Here is a 17,556-nt window from a genome sequence, read left to right on the forward strand (position 1 = left end):
CAGTATTGTAATAGATGGAAATAAGAAAAAAGTTTAGCAATTTCCGTTCTGTTGAATTTGCTCATGTACACAGCACACACACACCTACAAGATAATTGGACTGACCGTAAGAGGCAGGTCCATTTTCCGCTTTTTTCCTTTTTTTACTACTGACTCCAGAAAGTAGACGGATTGCAACAGAATTAGAGTCACTGTTGTGATGCGTTATTAAAACGGCCACGTCGACACGAACAGTTTTAATGCTGTTCATATCTCTAAAACGAACAACGTTTGCGAGAGAAATGAACAAGCTGGTTATCGTCTCTCTGTCAGACATTTCTTGTTCATGGACAATAAGTGTCATCGTTTCATCTAGAAACGTATGACGCTGTGACAGCCAAGTAAGCTGTCTAATGGAGTGTTTTTCATTATAATGGCGGAAGTATATTGGAATGTGGTGATATGCATATAAAGTTCAATATTGTGCAACTTATAAACGGTACCGTATTTTACATACTTAGTTTTTCAATCCATGAATGTAGAGCACACTGCTCTTGCATTTCACACAATATCAGTAACCGTACACTGCCTGAGACAAAAAGACGAGCTCCCATACCATGTGGTTGGATGTCTGCCTATCTTGTTATACGTACACACCATGGGCCCGTAGACATTTTCATTTCTCTGAGACAGAATTTTGTGTTGTTAGCAGGCTAGGTAGGGTATATATAAGAGACGTGAACAGCATCAAGTGTTGAGTGATCACCCTAAAAGACATGAAGGCGCATCATATTTATAAGAGACATCTTCTCAACACCTGACAAGGTTTGGAAGGTCTTCACTGGGGAGCACCATTTGGTTGGCTCATCGAATCACGTATGATTCAGATTTTTGGAACATTTAGATGTGCAATTGTCCTAAGTTAGGCTGCACAGAAACGTGAGAGTAAGCATACTCGACCTCACGGTTCCTGTGGGCCACATCTGGCTACCAAAGCTGAGGATCACCTTATTGTGTGCTAATCACGTCGTAACCACTTCACGTTTGTGCCTGCCATCCCAGTCGACTTCCTGCAGCATGCTGCGTCATTCTGCACCATTAACTGGAGACTATCAGCAGCCAGGCATCGTAATTACTGTTCAATGTATCACAGAATAATAAGTAACATATCAGAAATCTAACCTAAGTAAATGTGATGTGTACTACACAAATGCGCTTGAGAGAAACAAGGGGCCACCTACTGTGTTGCCATGCATGAGTAGAATTCCAATGGATGCCTTCCAACAATGTAACGCTCTCCCACATAGGGAGAGCGCCGACCTATTGCCTTGACCTGCTCCATCACCGAATTTGTCTCAAATGGTGCACATATGGGACATCATCGGACTACAGCTCCAGCGTCATTCACAAACAGCATTAACCGTCCCTGTATAGACCGACCCAGTCCAACAGGCGTGGAACTCCATCCCACAAAGACATCCGGCATCTGCACAACCCAATGCACGCACGTTTGTTTTCTTATATTCAACTTTCTGGCGGTTATAGCGGTTACTAAAGTACCAGTATTTAACAAGTGCAAAGGCTTCTCCTGCTGTGATATTAACCTGTGATCTTGCTACGTTAATCACTAAATATGATACCTAGACAAACGTATTCCCAATATTTCGTTATGCTGTACTAATAACTTTTTTGGTGCTGCCATTTGTTTCCGTCAGTGTATGTACATGCCATCTGCCATCGTAGCTTCTGTGGTTATAAGATGTCTTAGTAGAAAACCCTCGAGCCAGAATATCTATGCTATATTTCGCCTGCTCGAAGTCCCAATTCCAGTCTCAGAGTAGAATGGGAATTACAGACGACTGGAGTTCCTGTATTACCGTACAGATCAGAGCTAAGTGTAAAGCATCCAGTAAAAACGACCAATTTGTAAGTACCGTTTGTCGGTCAGGGCCCCATACAAAGTTACAATAACACGTAGATGTGAACGAGAATTTTACAGAGATGCCCAACAAACGTCACTGGGAGACGTTACACGAAATATGATGTGTGCATCACGGATTGCCCTGTTCTCTTAATTCCGAAAATGAATGTTCCAAAATCAGACAGGGGTCATACTGGGGGAGAGCAAAGTGTCTTAGGCCACATAAAATGTTGTATAAAATATTAAAGTTATTTAGAGGATACTCTCAATTCTTCAATTATAGAGTTTTATCTCGAGTAAAATTCTCTATTGTTTCAGAACTACTTACATGCGCTGCGGATGTTTCAATCACACTTCCTCGGCCCTGCACCATCTAGTAACCTGAAACGGAAGAACGTCTTCTACCATGCAAAACATGATTTGGCGAATGAACTGTGTTTATGTCAATATCTTAATAATTATCTATGTCCTGAAAATTGCTCACGTTTCAAAATGTATTTAGCTTGTAAATAGTTTTTGACATTACTTCGTCTTAATCTAATCAATTTAAACTTTAAATATAATATTTATTACTAGGTACATGATTTGCACTAGAAAAATCTTTCAGATTTGGAAAAACACTTCCTCTTCCGGAATAATTTCAATAATTTTAGATAAAACTGGAGCACATCTAAAGTGAATGGATATATTACATTACTGCAACAGGGCTACCTAGGGGCAAATGTTTGAAAAGTGATCCAAATTGCAACACTCTCTCCTACTTTTCTCAAGTGTATGTCTTACGTAACGATCACGTGACTAAGTCTGGAGTAATTCAGGCTCTTATAGACGGGTACAGACAGACTTTCTTTCTATCCACTGACAATCAGTGAATAGCGTAGGAACAGCGGACAGTAATACTTCTACAGAGTTTATGATACACCACCCCCTGTACGATGGTTTATGGACTGCAGATGTAAATGCAGAAAGTTTATCGTAGATTTAAAATTGGCCCATATAACGCACCTGCGCACCTCACGTTGTCACTAGCTGTCCCTGGTGTGGTGGTACGTCTTTGCAAAGGGGACGAACAGGTACCTTTTGTGGAGATACCAAAGCTTTGACTGCGTTGGGCAACCAGAAAGCAGGGCGTGAATGTTTCAGTTGGACGTCTTGTGCACTTTTCCCTGGATCAACATGGAGCAGACGTGATTTTAGACAAACGCCGTGTGCATATGACGTGAGCGAATCCGACAAGCAACTTTCAGAGCTAAGGAGAGACTACATCAAGCTTCGAGGATTCGGATTGTATTCACGTCATTGTTAATTACGAGTACATTGGAGCTATGTAGATTTATGTCCTTTTCCTGTTTCATTCGAACTTACCACGGAAAATGTTATGTCTTTTTCCTTGCTACATTTATTATACTGCGTTTATTATATGGCGTTATTCCTGTGAATGTTGAATTTACTAGAAGACTTAGCACTGCGGTTGGTGCTGTATCTAAAAAGTAGACTATGCTCTGGATTTGGGCTTCACTCTCTCCCTTTTTTTTAATTGTTACCGAAAACGTAACACAAAGAGGACGCTACACTCCGCATGCATTCGATGCAGAATGTACTGATCAGCTAGAACATTATGAGCACGCACCTAGTAGTCAGTATGTCCACCTTTGGCATGGATAACATTTCCGACGCGACATAGCATGGAAGCAACGAGGCGTGTGTAGTTCGCATGCACACACAAATCATTTACTTCCCACGCTCAATTATATCTCAGATGTTTTCAGACTGATTCAGATCTGGCGATTGGGAGGGGGGGGGGGGGGCAGCAATTTGCAATACTCACAGTTACTTCCTCGAGCCAATTCATGGCTTTGCGACATGGCGCATTATCTTGTCGAAAAATGCCACTGCCTTCTGGGAACATGATCGTCACGAAGGTGTATGAGCTCCTCAACGAGTTTACGATATTCCTTCGTCGTCAGTGTACCTTGCACGAGCTCCACTGTACCCATGCGTGCCCACATATACGTTTCCCAGAGCATAATGTTGCCCCCAGCATTCGTCCGTCCAGCATTACAGGCGTCAATGAGCTGTTCTCCCTTGGAAGAGGACGAATTCGCGTCATCCCATCGACATGATGAAGAAGGTATAGGTATTCATCAGACCAAGCAACGCTCTGGAACTGCTCCAGCGTCCTGTACAGATCGTGACGTGCCCATTTCTGTCGTAGTCGCCGATGTCGTGGTGTTAACATTAGCCCAAGCATGGGTCGATGTCTGCGGAAGCACATTGTTAGAGGAATTCGGTGCGCTGTGTGTTCCTACACTCTTGGTACTCTGCCCAGGATTAATATCTGATGTTAGTTCCCTCTCATGTTCTTACAGTCTGCTAGCCTGCGACACCCAACGTGTGTAATGAGGGGTGGTTGCCCAAACCAAGCTCTGGACGTGGTTTCACCCTGCTTTCGACACGTGCTGAAGACCTCACCAAAGCACTCCTTGAACAGGTGACAGGTCGTGCCGCGCCTCCGGATATTCACCATCTGCACTCGGTCAAACTCAGGTAGATCGCGCATCTTCCGAATTGTACGCAAGGAAAGCACGCCACTAATACTACATCACCGTGCGTATGTCTGACTACCTGTCACTCCTCCCTAGGTAACGCTGCCATTGGCGGGATGGGTTTATATCGATGATAGACAGGTGATCTGTATTCTCTGGCTGATAAGTGTGTATTCGCACTTGAAACACACTTTCAACCTTTTTGAAAGGAATGTTGTCTAATGAACTTAAAGAGTGCTTTCCTTTTTATCGCAACATATGGCTCAAGCCTATTGGTTTTCGCAGGCAACAGTGACAAAAGACATTTGCAGTGACCACCCTTAAGAGATTCGTCATATTTTCCATCGAAAAAAAAGGTAATACAACGATATATTATATAAGTAAGCAGCGAGAGTATTGTGACGCTGGTAGAACAAAAAAAAAAATACGAATATCGCCCAACAGAGGCTGCTTCGTTTCCTGGCAACAAACCGCTGTTACACGTCTGCCTATAAGAGAAGCGGCAAAATGTGGCTTACAAAAGCGTTTCTGATTCTAGGTCTTGTGTGCGCTGCAGGAGTTTTGCTGCACACTGTCAGCCCCTCAGAGTTGAGAGGTGCTGTTGCACCCCCTTCGGGGCTGTCTAGTGGTTTCGCTACTTCTGCAGAGTCGAGGCCGAGTGGGAACGACGCATCTCGTGGAGAAAGCGTGTATAACGACGGAGATGGAGGAAGTGAGCCAAGCATTTTTACGTCCATCAAGGAGCGTATTCAAAGGAAACTAAAGGTATTGTGAATATTTCTATCGTTCAAACCTATACATTTATTTTGTGTATTTCCTTTTGGGGCTACGGTAAGATACGATATTGTAATGATTGCGTATCGGTTTCCAATTTGTACAAGCTCTGCTTGTTGGTGGTGGTTCGTATTTGTTCTAAAGTTTCGTAGCAGTAAATTTTTCGGTTTATAGGCGTTTGCTATCTAATTGCTATTAAATGTGGTTTATGTTGCTGTTACTTGTGGTACGATCTGCTGAAGGGTAACAGATACTTACATTTTACATACGCGTCTCAGATATTTCCTTCTTGGGATAGAAGCCTTATCCGTAATCTTCTATACCGTGGACGATATTTTCAAGTTCAGCCACAGTAAGTTGTTTGTATCTGAACTAAAATGGATCTTGATGAAGCGACCTAAGCTGCTGCAGGTATTAAATCATTACTCCGACTGATTGAAGAATGAATTCGTTTTAACGTTACCTTTCTTTCCTTTTGCGTTATGTGTAGTGATGTGTGGTAATAATCTGTTAATTGATGACTCGCTTTTCTTAGTCTGTGTGTGTTTTTGTGTAGGCCCTGAAGAGCAGCAAAGCGGGACCCGACGAGTACGTCTTCCTTCAGAAGACCGTAATTCCGAAGCTGCGAGAAGCTGTGTTAGCGGTGCGGCGTGTGATTAATTCTTACGACAGGGACCGCGCCGCGCAATATCTGCGTCAGAGTGTTGAGACTATGCAGTCTTACGACAGAGACCGAGTCGTGGAATATTTGTGCCGAACTGTTAGAGAGACTATACAGAGGTGCACCGAAAATGAGACTGTATGCAACACAATAGTGGTGTTATTGTGTATTTGCCAGCATGTTATATTAGTGATGTTAACTCATTACTTTTTTATGGATGACTGACTGGCAATACCATATTGTTTAATTTGCTTTTGTTCTCACTTTGTGTTGATAATGACGTATGGCTCATTGAATTATGCCTTGGTTTCTAACAAAAGACTAAATTATTCTAGAGCCATCACTTTTCACTGATGTTAGTTACATATGGCTGTATACTTCGTCTTGGTTTCTTACAACAGTCTAAATCATTATACAGCCATCACGTTTAAATTTGTTGTATTTATATTCGTCTTTTCCTGTTAATAGCACATAAATAAAACATTTTTCAAAAATCGTATGCATATTACTGCACAATCAAAGTCTGGAATATCATGTATCTTTATACGATGTTGTACTTGTTGAAATTTACCTTCATTGGCCGCCATAACTTTCTGTCGAGAATTAAAGTTACCGTTTCAAAGTACTGCAGTATTGTACTAGAAGTAAGTAAGAGAAAAAGGTTTTTTAAAGAAGTCTACTCGAAAGGTACACTTTGAACATTTTCTATTGCTGTTCATATCTCCAAAACGAATAACATTTCGAAGAAAAATGAACGTGCTGGTTATTGTCTCTTTGGTGGACATTTCTTGCTCCTGGACAAGAGGTATCATCGTTTCGTCAAGATACGTACAAACCTCTGACAGCGATGTAACATGCCCAGTGGAATGTTTTTCATTTTAATGGCGGAAGTGTGTTGGAGACGTTCAAATTTCTAGCAACATCTTATATATCTTGAATAATACGATTTATGTATCTCATTCCAAAGATATCTAGCGATAGTGTTCAGGTAATTATTCAAGTATATGAATGTAGTGATATGCATATAAAGTTCGGTATCGTACAACTCGTAGACGGCAATGTGTTTGACATCCATAGTTTATCAATGCATGGATGCAGAGCACATTGCTTTTGCATTTTGCACAACATCAATATTTGCCCACTGCCTGAGACAGAAAAGACGAGTACCTAGAACATATGGTCGGATATCTGTGTGTCTTCTTATACGTACTCACCATGGGTGGGTAAATGATTAGACTTAAATTTCTCTGTAAGAGAACAGCCACCATAGTGCATATTTAGTGTTGTTACCAGGTCAGGTAGGGTATATAAGGGACGTGAATAGCGTCAAGTGTTGTGTGATCACTTTAAAAGTCATGGAGGCGCCGCATATTAGTATGAGACAGCTTCTCAGCTCCTGACAGAGTTAGGATGGTGCTCTTTGGAGAACATATGTGGTTGGCTCATGGATTACGTATTATCCAGATTTTTGGAACATTTAAATGTGCCACTGTACTACGTTGGACTGCATGGAAACGTGAGAGTAAGCGCACTCGATCTCAAGGTTTCATTCGGCCACATCTGACGACCACAACGGAGGATCACCTTATTGTGCATCAATCACGTCGTAACCATTTCCCCATTTGCGCCTGCAGCCAGATTAGATAATTAATTTCCTAGGCATCACTGAACAATAAGTAACATATTAGAAACCTAACCTAAGTTAATGTGATATGTACTACACAAATCCGCTTGAGTTCCTGCGAAAAACAAGCCGGAACCATCAAAGACCAACAGAAAATATATCACAATAGTCACAGTTTCAATCCACGGTACATTATAGGCCGGAAGGCATAATAAGATAGTAAAATAAATGAATAAAATCACTAATGTTGGTAAATCTGTTATTATCATTCTCCATCAGCTACACTTTACTGCTACAGACAATAGGACTAAACGAGACTCACTAGTCAGTGCACAACAAGCCGCAACATATAAGTCATGAAACATGTGACTATGTGCAGTGGTTGATCACATCTCCAGCGTGATTACGAAACCCAGCTCTGTATTTTCTCTTGTAGCGGGAAAGTAAGGCACATGACAGGACGAGCAGCCTTATGTCTTCACAGTAAACCCTGTAATATCAAACCTCTAACAAATGTTTCTGAATCGCTGCGCGACCGATATCTGGCGCCTCGTATCCTGGAATATGCCTATTGACGTGAATGGCGCCTGGCACATTTGCCGGTGTGGCTGTGAGTCCTATTTTCAGCTATAGGCTGTGAGTGAAGCAGCACGGACAGCGCAGGTCTTCGGGGCAATGGGCTGGCTGTTCGTTCTGCCGCCGGTGTGATTTCCAACTTGGTCTGGCTTAACATATTCCGGACGCGACTGACTTGCATCGGAAATTGGATTAGGCATGTTATTCCTTTGATCGACCAGATCTGGAGGCTGCCTGTGTGCCGTCGTTATCAACTCATCTCTTGGGGTCTCCAAGCTTTCCCGCTGTTTCTCGCCGCACAGTGTCTTTGGACGCTCGGTGAGCTATCTTAAGTTGTCACTTCAGTGCCGATACCACGTGTCATTGGTAAAGACCGATGTCGCTCCGCTACGTGAGCGTGATAATTGTGACTGGGTCGGTTCCTGCTTGTGTTGTGTCTTGCTGCTTCTACAGCGTAACAATTACTGAACTATAAAAAAAGTAAATTAGTTGCAAACTATGGCGTCAACATGTAAAGGTCACAACAAATACTCGGATTTAGGTTATGACATATTCGATATGCCTGCCATCACTGGCCGTGACATGGCGTAATCAATTAACGAAATTCTGCATGGCCCTCTGAAGTAACGGAATATCGATTGCGTCGTTGACCTCCTGCGTGTCTTTGTTTAACTCAGCAATCGTTTTGGAGCTTTTACCGTATATCTTGTCTTTAACATAGCCCCACAAAAAGGAGACGCATGTATTCAGATCGGGAGAATATGGTGGCTAATCTAGGCACATGATAGTGGCCTCTGGTTCCGGAAGTGCTCCTCCAGGACATCAAATACTCTGCTTCCTCAATGGGGGTTCGAGCTCCGTCTTGCATGAACCACATCTTGTCGAAATGAGGATCACTTTGGATAACGGGGATGAAATCATTTTCCAAAACGTTCACTCTCCGTTCGTTAGTCACCGCACCAGCATGGAATATCGCACAGATTATTCCGTGACTGGACATTGCACAGCACACAGTCAGCCGTTGGTGGTGAAAATACTTCTCGATCACGAAATGTGGATTCTCAGTCTTTCAAATGCGCCAATTTTGCTTACTGATGAACCCATCCAAATAAAGTGGGCTTCGTGGCCAAACCAAATCATGGAGTGGATACTGATTCCCATTATGTGCCGCGCCCTACCGTGCAGTTTGGAAGCGTTCAGAAATGATGACGATTTCATTTCATATAATTCAGTAACTGCCACCCCGTATGTCACAATCCGCGCGACCGCCTTTCGTTGTTGTTCCCTGTTCCTGTGTCTGAGCAGGCGATTTAAGCAACATGTCGCTCACTTGACAAAATAATTTGATGGAAATAGAAACTAGCGTTTGGCGTCATTGGCGGGGAGGCCCCTTACGAGGCAGATCCGGCCTGCTTGGTGCAGGTCTTACTACATTTGACGCCACACTGGGCGACCTGCATACCGGATGGGAATGAAATTATGATGAAGACAACACAACGGCCAGTCCCTGAGCGGAGAAAATCCCCGACCCACCCGGGAATCGAACCCAGGCCCGTAGGACGGCAATCCGTCACGATCACGACTCAGCTATTGGGGCGAACAAGATAATTTGATAATTGTGCACTAAATTTGCATGTCGCTTTCTTTAGTTATTTGGACCCCAAAAGCTTATGCGTTTTATGGTGGAAAATATTATTGTACATATTTCGGTGGACTGTACTTCCAACCAAAGTGTTTAACCTAGGTGAGATTCGTCACGTAACCGCCCGCGTCTTCCTCGAGCCTATGTTTCCCATCCCCTGTGGGTTGCTGATACTGACGACGTGCTGCAGACTTGCCCGCCGCTTACACATCGACGCCCTGCAAACAAAGTAGACGTTAGCAATCGGTGCAGCCACACCGATGACAAAGAGTGGCAGTGCAAGGGCTTTGTGCTCAAGCCATGCACTCTGACCGACCAATTAGCTCCAGAGCAGCACTGCCGCTGCCGGTTAGGCGGGAGGAAGGCAGAATTCAGTCTCAAAGCTCAACAACTACCACAGTTGCGACCAAGGTTTTTGCTAGGATTCTGTTGGCTGAGACAAATGCTGGAATTACTCTCTTCGTAATAATTCTGATTTGGGTGTCCTTCTGCCACATTATCAGGATGTCTGCTATATAGCTGAAATGACCTTTAGCGGCGCTCCTAACCAGATAATGATAGATATTCATAAAAGAAACAGTTCTGACTTAAAATGTAATGCAAAAATATGCTAAAGGTCTAAAGGTGTGACCAAGTGCTTCCATTAACAAAGTCTTATGTGGAAAGAAATCTGCTGAAGATGGTTTTAGTTGTGGAAAGACCATAAATTGATTGGCGCAGATAAGAACTATTTATGTTAACAGTATATGTAAAATAAACGTATTTCGGTATTTTTATTATTTGTTGCAGATAACAGTTCATCTTCATCCATACCATTTGCGATTCTCTGACCAAAGCATCTGTGATCATAGAATGTATTTGTAGACGATTATCCTTCCAGAAGGGATGTATTGCATTACTCCTGCTATTATTTCCTAATTCTAATCTGAAATTAGACTGAATATTTCGTACGAATAAATTTTCTATAGTAACGTGTGGAATAAATCTAAAGATTGCCATTAGTTTGACCAAAATTTGAGTACCCCTATTCGTCGTCAGGGGCTTTACCGAACTACAACAACAGAATAGATGGAAAAGAAATGAACGCTACTCCGAACGAAACATTTCAGGAGATTCTCAACAACTTGCAAAGGAGGGTGCTATGTGCTTCCGAAAGAATCCTGCGTACTTATTTATTGAAGCAAACTTCGCGGAACAAATCATGTCAGAATTAGCAGACATAACGCATTCAAATAATTGATTCCCCTCGATGGGCAGTGAAACCACCATCTTTATTATGGATGTTCAATTACTTTTGTATCTCCCGTAGGAACCTCAAACATAGAAAAGGACTGGAGATAATTGGCGCTAAGTGGAAATGTGAGTCGTTCGAGAGACATGCTGAGCAATAACTGTAAACAGGGTGTCAGGGTGGCGCAGTGGTTAACGCAAGTGCGCAATATGCAGGAGATCACGGGTTCGAATCCTAGTCCATAACAAATTTTCACTCGCCGCCAATGATTCCGTAAAAGGTCGCGATGCAGCTTACTTCAATAATTCCTTCCATTTCATATCCTACCTCCCCTCTCCACCTTCAGTTTACATAACATTTTTCAATACAGCGGATTAGGCGTGGTGTATGTTAATAAGGACATGCTCGACAGAACAGACGCCATGCGTTTATATACACCGCACTCAAAGTGAAGTTCTTCTCTTGGGAACTTGTTCACAAATTGTTATTGACGAACAAGCAGAAGGGCGCATAGAGCAACATAAACTGAAGAGAAAATCGTTCATGTCATGGGTGAGAATTGAACCCATGAACCTTACCAAAACATCTCTGCCTTGGTCTGCGCAGCCTGCACGGGCTGCAGCCACATAGGTTTTTGGTCAGACTGAAAGTGGTACGTCTGTCACCACCGCCGCTCCTCCATAACTCCACTACTCCATAGAGATGAACGGATTACGTTGAAAGAGGCACCACCAGCAGAATTTCTGACCCGGGCAGGATGTCACTGGACACACAGCAGTAGGGTTGAAAGCTTGTGCATAAGAGCCGACATCTTATCCTTCCTAAACGCGAAACAGTCGCTGTGAGGGCCCAACTTCGCCGGTCCAGTGACACAGTTCGCCAGATCCTAGGGAATCTTTACCGCACGGATGACGATTCACAATAAAAAAGGAACTCAGCGAAGAAAATGTGCTTTACGAGCAGGCACTCGCACAGCTCCATGGGAATGTGGCTTTGGAAAACGTAATTTTAACAAACGACAAGGTGTCTTCCACAAGCAACAACGGCTTAAGAGTAGTTTTTTCGGCTGCGAGGAACAAGACAATGCGAAGAATAGGCAGTGTTGACAAGAAGACGGGAGCGGCTATCAGTTTCCAGAATGTTTGATAGGGTGAGAGTGAGGGAATCCTGTTAGCAGACAGTACATCCAAATTCTGAAGAACCTGATGCTGCCTGCAGTGTGAATGCTATACCGTGATGGAGAATTGGCACTATTGGAAGGCCATTTATTTGAGTACAAGACCGCATTCGTTGAGCAGCAGCTGACCCACATGGACATTATCGTTGTGGAAAGGCTGCCAAGAGCTGCTGATGAGAAGCCAGTTGATAATATATGGGTGGAGGTAGAAGGAACAGTTACAGAACGAGCCAGGATACCAAACGATTTTAGTTGACGCTCTTTGGGACAGCGTTCTTGAAGCCTGGGAGGTAATTGTCTCTTTGCATCAGTGACGTGCAACGCTTGCTAGATTCCGTGCCAAGATGCATGATTGAAGTCAGAAATAATAGGAGATTCTGGACAGAGTATTATAGCACAGAAATCATTTTATTTTCCTTACTTTTTCTTCTGCTCAATTCTCTGTAAGCGTCAGACAGTTGAAGATCACATGTCGCCGGCTGCCGTGGCCGAGCGGATCTAGGGGCTTCAGTCTGGAACTGAGCGACTGCTTCGGTCTCAGGTCATGGATGTGTGTGATGTCCTTAGGTTAGCTAGGTTTAAGTAGTTCTAAGTTCTAGGGGACTGAGGACCTCAGCTGTTAATTCCCATAGTGCTCAGAGCCATTTGAACCATCATTTTTTTTTTTTTTTTTTTTTTTTGATCACTTGTCGACGGAAAAATGTCGAACACGTGATAAATTATGAGTTACCTTTCCTCTACGTTACCCTTCTAGTTGTTATTGATTTCTTTGAATTCTGTTCTTTGAATATTACACTACCATTAATTGATCTCTACTTACAGGCGTAAAAGGGAATAAATCACAGGGCCTTTCCTACGGATGTTGTTCGTCGTTCCAAATTCACCTTTCTTCTCCTTTCTATTACCTTCCACTGGATACTGCCACAAATACGTATAATATTTCTTCTAATATTTCATTTTTTCTTCCACCTCTCTCTTTCTCTTTCTCTCTCTCTATCACTGTGGTCTCACTTGCATTTTACTCCATCATCCCAAAATTAATAAACAAATCAAGCAGTTTTCATTGAAATAATACCTTTTCCTTTCATGACACCCTCCAGTTGAACCCTTTCTTTCTTCCCTCCTCTATCATTTCTCCCCAAACATATGACACAGCTTACTTTTAAATCATGTGTTTTACTTCCCATCCGTAGATCTGCGGGTATTATTGTCTTATACATTTCATCTCTCCCCGACGATGATATAAACTGTGATATATGATTCTCTTTTCTGTATGGTACTCTTTTATTGTCTTCTACGCACTTCCGTATTCCATAGTGTGTGTGTGTGTGTGTGTGTGTGTGTGAGAGAGAGAGAGAGAGAGAGAGAGAGAGAGAGAGAGAGAGAGACAGAGACAGAGAGAGAGAGACAAGTGATAATATCGAGAGGGGTGACGGACACAGACATTATCTTGCGCAGCATATGGTTTTCTCCGAATACACGTTTTGGTTCCATAGAAATTGGACAACGTAGGTGTGAAGAGATTCATCAGCAGTATTCTACCTCTGACGGCTTGTTATGATTAAGTGCTGAGGTGCGAGTAGCGATGAGTAGTCGGCAGCTTTGTAGTTCACAGTGTTGACGTGGAAAGTACGAAAAAAGTTGGCTTTGTTAATCCAAGACAGCGTATCACGAAAATAACTAGCGGTTGGTCGCTTCTTAAAAGAACAATGAATTGTTGTACATTGTTTCCGTGAGACCTTATGTGCTTGACTTCCTGTGAATATTGGATGTTTCTGGCTTTGTAGTTTGAATTCTTCTATAGACAAGTTTTCTTTTTTCATGGTTTTGAGGACATTGCGGTATTTCTAGTTCAGAGCTGAGTGGAGACTGGGATAGCAAATAAGTAGCGGTGGGAGTTGATTTTCGTCATGAGGGTTGTTAGACTGGGACAATAGTACGTTATTTTGTTTGACCGGCTTTTGTGTTTTGCTGAAATTTCTGATACATTGCACGGTACTAGATGGGGTTAAGAGAAGAATATATCAGTTTCATGTTTTCTATTTAGAAATGACTTTCTCACGTTTGTCCATGAAGATGTTACCTGGAATTTCACTTTTTTCATGACTATTGGTTGTTCTGGTATTGCACTCGTTATCTATCCAATTTTTACAGGTAAAAGAGGCATGTTCAACATTAGCATCTGCAGAAGGAAATGTGCTGGAGCGCTGTCTTTGTGGAGTAATTAAAACTACATTACTGTACAAGGCTTAGGACTGTTTTGGGATATGATGAATGCTCCAACAGATCACGAAAGCGACCGTATTTCAGAAAAGTCACATTAAGCAGTTGCCTGTTGTAGCAATTGCTCCTCGATGAGTCTCATATTGATATATTGATGGCGTAAAGATGTCTTTAGTAAGAAACCATCATGCAACAAATTAAAAAAACGAACTGCACTGGGTCCAAGGCACTAAATGCAGCTGTACCCAACGATCTTCTAGGCGAATCTCTCTGTGGTGTTTTTGTTTCTCTTCCTGTCGTGCGCGTATTAAAAATGAGTAGCTTATTTACTTAAAAATTTTCACTATTATTGAAAAGTAGCTACAATGGTTTATTATAATTATGACGGACAAGCTGCTTTTCGTTGTCGTGATTACCATAGACGGAATGCCAGTATTACTTTAGGACGACTGTCCTGTCCGTATTTTGGTTTTGTTTTACATTTCTTACTTTAGTTTATTTATGGCTCTGCAGCGCCCTTCTCCATAATGGCACATTGTTTACTTGCACAGTAGTCTTTTATGATGTGAGACTGAACTGCAGTTGTAGTTTACGGAATCTCTCTGTGGATATCCAACTTTTGCAGTTAGTACTCTGTTGCCGACTTCGCATTTGTATTCCACTGTTTTGGGGGGTAGTGCCAATGACAAGTTTTTCCAGGAAAGCCCTTTTTTGACCAGATGTTGTTTAGGTAAGCATAATGCTTACACTAAACCACTATAGACACTCCAAAAAGTGAATCATCACTGGTGAATGTTCTTTTCAATTTGGAGTGCACTTAGGAAAAGAAAACAATAACCTGTGTAAGTAAGGCCCCTAGTAGTCGGCGACTTTATTTGACGCCTCTGCCAGCTGCAATCACCTCTTTCTACGACAACCACGGGCGAAGTCCTTATTGTGTGGTTTCTACGGCGATAGTGTTTTTAGTGCACGCCGTCCACAGGCGAAGTGTCCTCACTCTGCGTTTGCTCTGTAAAATTTCTACATTACTTCAGTTGGAGCTTTAGAAAAAATGTAATAGAACACCAATGAGAAGGTTGCTCCGCATTTCTGCACCAACAGCAGTCGTTCTAGTATCAGAAAGCACCACTCCATTCAAATTTCAAGCACTGCTTTAGACATGGTGCAGCGCGTACGGAAACACAGGTCGTCCCATCTGTATTTTGTCAGAGGTACGCTGGCGAGAGCCGACGCCACCCTAGAACTTGGTCTAGGCGACCGTTCCCATGGTGGATGCCACTGAGTTGGTTCAAATGGCTCTAAGGACTATGGGACTTAACATCTGAGGGCATCAGGCCCCTAGAACTTAGAACTTCTTAAACCAAACTAAGTACATGACACACGTCCATGCCCGAGGCCGTACTCGAACCTGAGACTGTAGGAGCAGCGCGTTTCCAGACTGAAGCGACTAGAACCGCTCGGACATAGCGGCCGGTGCCCCAGAGTACCCCACACCAACTTAACCTGCATTCACTTCCTCTTTAATAGGGTTTCTTCTCTTGAGCAGTATCTCAATAAGGAGACGGGACGTGGTGTTACCAATTCACTTTACGAATATGTTCGGCCCAAAACAGTTCGGTGGCGGCGGGCTGGTGGCGTCTCAGGCTCCGTTTGACAAAATCCGCGCAACACAATCTAATATTTTTGCATTGTATTAGCCACCCGAAAGGCGCCATGCCAATGCAAATCTCATACTGCGCCTGCTCGCTCCCATCCGTCCAGCGAGTCTCGTTGTGCTTTTAGAATGCGCCGCCGACGGCTGTCCACTACCTGGCTGCAGGGGAACCGTCACCTCCACGAGCGGCCGTAAAGGCTTTACTATCCCTGGTGAGGCAAAATACCTCTTTTCATTCCACGACATGTTCGATAGAACAGACGCCATATCCATATTAGTATATAATTCTGGCAATACTGGCCATGACCTTCTTCTTCTTCCACGAGTAATGAATGGGTTGGGCAGGGATGCTACGAATGTAGTGTGTGAACATGCAAGGTGAGAATGTGTGTCTCGTGGGAGGCGTGCGCGAGATAGGCCCTGCCGTTGCACTGTCCTCTGCGCCCTCAGTGGCTCAAAAAATGGTTCAAATGACTCTGAGCACTACGGGACGTAACATCTGAGGTCTCCAGTCACCTACTTAAACCTAAATGTCCTAAGGGCATCACACACATCCATGCCCGAGGCAGGATTCGAACCTGCGACCATAGCGGTGGCGCGGTTCCAGACTGAAGCGTCTAGAACTGCTCTTTCACAGCGGCCGGCCTCCATGGCACAGATTGATAGAGCGTCTGCCATGTAAGCAGGATATCCCGGGTTCGAGTCCCAGTCAGGCACACATATTCAACTGTCCCCGTTAATATATATCAACGACCGGTCAGAGTCGCCCAGCGTTTCTAGACGCTACAGTCTGGAACCGAGCGACCGCTACGGTCGCAGGTTCGAATCCTGACTCGGGCATGGATGCGTGTGATGTCCTTAGGTTAGTTAGGTTTAAGTAGTTCTAAGTTCTAGGGGACTGATGACCACTGCTGTTAAATCCCATAGTGCTCAGAGCCATTTGAACCATTCATCTCTTGGCACTTCCGGGCCCTGGTCAGCAATTTGTTGAATGTAAGTCGATGTTGGACAAGTGGAAATGCTGCAGTTTTACACAAAATGTTCTGCTGCAGTTGTTGAATACTATGTAGGTTATTGCTATACACCTGCGACCTGAGGGCTCCCCACACTAAGTAATCCCTCACTGACAGGTTAGATGGCCTGTCTGGTCAGCTAGAGGCTCGACGAGACTGTTCTCAGCTCTTACCTCTTTGAAGGTTACGTAAATGTGCTCTAAGTTTCGTTGCTTTATCCTGTTAGGAGTAATTGACTGCCTTTTCCTCCTCTGTCACAAATTCACGTCCAATCGTATCCACGCGCCCGGGCCACTTTTATTTTCCCCACCCTGTACCATGCCAATTACACTTTAATGTTCTTGTCCACGGTTTAAGTGGTTCATTTTCTTCGTGACAGCACTATACTGGCAATATATTTCTGTTGCCTTTGGTTACCTCAGGCATGATATTCACTCAGAACGTGCGCGCTGTTCTCTTCATCCACTTGACACTCGTCGTGTACACCGGACTGTAGCGCATCTCCGCTGCTTGCCCTGCTCGGCCGTGACGCAGT

Source organism: Schistocerca gregaria, chromosome 3, assembly GCF_023897955.1.
Source record: "Schistocerca gregaria isolate iqSchGreg1 chromosome 3, iqSchGreg1.2, whole genome shotgun sequence".
NCBI lineage: Eukaryota > Metazoa > Arthropoda > Insecta > Orthoptera > Acrididae > Schistocerca > Schistocerca gregaria.